This window comes from Chanos chanos, chromosome 10, assembly GCF_902362185.1.
Source record: "Chanos chanos chromosome 10, fChaCha1.1, whole genome shotgun sequence".
Lineage (NCBI taxonomy): Eukaryota > Metazoa > Chordata > Actinopteri > Gonorynchiformes > Chanidae > Chanos > Chanos chanos.
Window position 1 is genome coordinate 28406665 of NC_044504.1, and position 4894 is coordinate 28411558.

Below are 4894 nucleotides of genomic sequence, written 5' to 3' on the forward strand. Positions count from 1 at the left end.
CAGGTCTGTTAGAGTATTAATAACTGGTACCCAATACCATCTTCACCACTACATTACTGTTTCAACACTAACAGTTTTTTTCTTCCCTATGTTGTGTTTTTCAAAGTACTCATTCGCTGTTTTGAAGAAACCCCCTTACCCCATTAAGAAAAGTATCAGCATTCCATTTATTCTCTATATTTGGCACTTTTCACTCTCAACTATTGTAACTTTTGGCTAATTTTGACAACTATTAAACAAAAATTTTTCCTGGTTTTGTTAGAGAGAGGATATGGGGTTGTGCGGTAAAATAACACGTTTTACTGGTGAATTCTCTCAGCTTCAGTAAAACATTTCACAAACGATTTGTTAATTGGTCAATAATTAAGCATTTTGTAGTGCTTTAAAAAGATCAATTACACTTCAATGAGGCGTTAAGCAATTCTCCTTTCTTTCCTCTCTTTACTCTTCTGCCACAGACCCTATGAGACATCTCTGTGCTAATTAGCGGGTTACTCACTGGAACACTTTCATGTCAGCATGACCGAAAATAACATAGCATACCAGCCACCCTTGAATAATAACATGTGGTCACACTTAGGTCCAATGCTGCCTAAGAGGCCGATGATGGATTTATCTCATTAATTAGTGAGGCATACATATCCTTCTTATCATCCTGATACCCCTTTCATCTCTCAGATATGGAGCTGGCTCCTCTGAGTCTCCAAAATATAGAGTTGGAATCAATAGCTGCTCTCCTGTCCTTGGGGATTGTTGGTGTGTTATCTTTCACTCTACGCTAATCAAGTGATTATGATGATCACTGCCATTTTCTGAGGCAGACTTTGCTTGATTAGACTGTGTTTAAATTGATTGATAAATACTGATTTAGTATTGTGCTCTTTTTTTTCCCCTGTGTGCACCCTGACTATCATCATCAGAGTTCATTTATCAAATGATATGCTAGTAGTTGGTGGAAATTGAGAACATCTGACCAACTGAACATCTAATACTCAATACTCAACTCTCTGCCAAACAATCGCTTCCCATCAGCAAATCCCTGGGAATCCATATCTCTTCCATATCTCTTACTGAGTTTGACAAACATCCATCAGAAATGCATATCAAAGCACACAGTCAAATCAACCAGTGGATTTTTACAAGAACATTGAATGAAGACCAAACATTTTTACTTGATCATATAATAATTTTAGTATTTTTGTGAGCGCTTTCTCCCATCATTTTCCAACCATTGAACACATTAACACTGGCATATTCTGAGACCTGGTTCTGTTCCACCTCTCTATACCCTGAGTTAGCAATGACACCAACTCAGCTCAAGACAAACACCTCTGAGTATTAGTCTGCCCAAGTTACCAACAGCTGGAGACTACAAACAAGCAGGTCATAGCGTTGCTATGCTACTTTAATAGGCACTGGACGTGTTGTGGCCCACTGCAGAGGTGGATTTCAGCCCTTCTCTTTTGAAAAGAGAGGTGTGTGGGATAAGCAACCTTAACAGTTTGGCTCTGACAGGCTCAAACAAATCATCGACTGTTCATCCATTCCTCATTAGCTCTCCAAATTTCTTGACACGCTACTTTTATTCGGTGAAAGGACTCTGATTTTCCTATAATTTATGCATTTGGTCACTTCGTCATTGTTCAAATATGTATTTTTTTTGCACACCTCTCTCATCACTCCCTAATCTGTTTTACCTCTTTGATTACCTTTAATTTATCCCCACTCTCTGTTTTTTTCCTTCCTCTGTCAAAATTGGCTTACTTTTTCTTTTGTAAAAATGATTTTTCCCCAGTTATTCAATTATTGATTTTTCAGTATACCTTTTCATGACAGTGTATTTATTTTCTTCACCTAACCCGTTATTTTTTCCTCTCATGTCCTCTGGCCAGTCCCAGGGACAGACACCTGTTTTTCATACTCTCTCTCTCTCACTCTCCTGCTCTCTCTCTTCCTTTCAGTGAATATATCCTATATATGTATCCTATATATATATATATATCCTATATATATCCTATGCATCTGTCCTTTTACTGCCAGCCACCCTTGAAAAGGAATGCTGGGCAATCTGCTGATCTGCTATTCAAATAAATAACAGATGTCTAAGTTACTCTGAGGAGAGTTTGTGTTGTATGTGTGTGCTTCACTTTGTGCACATTTTCTCAGTCTTTTGAGTGAGCACTGAGCCTGCTATCCTGTAAAAGTTATCAGTAATATTCTTGGTGCGGTAGGTCTCAAGGATAGTGCATCCAAGGATGATTCAGAGTGAGGCGCTGGTATGAGATCTTTACTAAATATCCACAATGTCCACATTTCACCAAGAAAGTATTAATAAATAAAAATTCTGAAACTAATCTATCCACTGTAATCTCATTCCATTTCATTGAATAGGCTACTAACCAAAACTTGGCCGTCAGGCAAATACCAGAGAGCTGGACACAAGTGTGGAGCAACTGACGAGCTTTCAAATGACAATTGGGTTACAGTACAAACTGGATTCTCACAGGACTCAGATAGGATACAAACAGGATACTCAGAGACAGGTGGGGCTAACAATGAACAGGATTACCAGAGGACAGAGTAGCAGGACGGAATTCTAGGATCAGGTAAGTAAACGCTCAGTAAACACATTAGGAGAGTAGACTTCACAACAAGCCAGTTAAACAGAGGGAGTTATATAGAGGGGGAAATCAGAGGGAAACAGAGTGAAAGCAGGTGAGAGGGACGAGGAGTGCTCAGACTGGTGATTAGTAAACTGCTGAAAGGCTGGGACTGGCGAGGGAGGAGACGAGGTCGTTACATTGGCTCAGACATTTTGTTTTTATGGTCTTAAAGAATGTTCTCGATTCAACTCTCTTACGTCACATGTATTGGATTGGCATTGTACATAATTTGAGAATAATCTTAAATGACAAAAATAACCTGACAAACTGTTACCAAACGATTATTTTGTGATGTGGTTTATCAGGTAAAAGTATTTGTGCCCATATTGAATCAGTTCCACGTCGCTGAATTAATCATACGAACATGTCCTAACATAAGGTTCACGGTGCTTTTTATGTTCACGCCGCTACCACTGAGCTGCGTAAAGTTGCTACTACTGACTTAATGTAACTTCACACTCTGTCTATGGAGTGTACAGTCATTTAAAAGTCACTGTCTGTATAACAATTACAGAGCTGCCCACCCCTTTAACCTCTACGAACTTCCATACTTTGGTCAACATACATTGACATCACCTAAATACAAATATACAAATACAGAGAATATTAACATGACCATTATCTTCATCGTTTATTTGGTGAAATGATTGGTCTTCACTTCTCGTATACGTCACAGCTGTTGACTCCATTTCTGAACGCCTTTAAATTTTAGGCCATTTCTACCTTAAACACAAACTGAAGTGCTAGGGACTGGTGATGCGTTTTAGGTGCCCAGATTAAAATTCATCCCACAAAGCAGGATTCACTGTTCACAGAGTGAACTTTGAGTTCAGCAAAGTTATTTGTGTAACAATGGTAGCTCATTTTGTGAAATGGTGTACATCACAATGGTAACTTTCACTCCATTCCTAGCCTGTGCCAGGACAATTTGAAGTAAACATAGCTCTTAGCTAACCAAAAGCTGAATTCTTCTTCATAAAAATCCTAAATATCTTGGAACTCATATTGAAGTACATATAGTGCTCTCTTTAATTTCATTACCTTGGATAGCAGTCTGTATCTTAATGTACTGTGCAATAACCACCAGCTGCAGACTTTGGGTCAGAAGTGTGGAGCCTTGTTTCTTAAAATAGGACAGAAAACACAAAAAACACCCAAGATTAGTAGGATTGCACTGACACAATATTTACATTTATCTGTCATTTCACTAACACCGAATACACACCTGTCAGAAAACACCAGAGAGCTGGACACAAGTTTGGAGTTTTTGGAGATTTAATATAAGTTAGGCAAGTTCAAACTATAACACAACAAGGCAGGAGTCCCAAAACAGAATGAAACACAAACAACCAGAAAAGTAAACAAAATATACACAAACGGAAATACTGACTAGGAAGCTTAACTAAGAATCAAACTGTAAAAGAGACCGGGAACAGCAAATTCTTGGACAAACCAGAGCTCAGAATACACGAGGGAAAGTGTAGACTTCACACTGACTGGATGAAACCGAAGGGTGTGAATACACTGAGAAAAATCAGGAAGAAACAAGTGAAAAAAGGTGTAGAGGATGCTGATTAAACAGGCCGGTGATTAGTAGACCGGCGATGCCGATCTCTGAATGGTAGAATTCGGAGGAGAAGGAGGCGTCGAAGTCATCACAACACCCACATTCCTGTGTTGTCTGAATAAGCTATGGTTTGCCAGACTTCAGCTTCAAAGCTCGAGGACATGATAAAGGAAATCAGAATTTTGCCAAACATACTGTGAGTTAAGCATTACAGTGGTTTAGCAGGAGAGCAAGAAGCTTAACAGACTTGCAATCAGATAAGAGTCCACTGCATACAACTGACTAAAACATGACCTCTTGTTCATTTACTACCCTGGGGAATTGTGTGATCCTTACTTGAACAAACCCCCATGGATAAAAGTGTCAAGAATAAATGAACAACACTGATACTGAACAGATTTCTTTTATTTCCACAGAAATCAAAAAGTTTGAAGTCTTGGATGAATCGACGGCATTGGAAAAAACAAAACATCAATAAGTTCCTTTTGTGTTTTCTAAAATGACCCGTAGGTATGTAAATGCCATGTTAATTGGTTAACCACATTGGTTATTAAGGCAGATGCCTTCTGGACTTTAACATTTATGGCCCTTTCCTTGTCCTATTAAATGAATAATAATAATAATAATAATAATAATAATAATAATAATAATAAATAAAACAGAC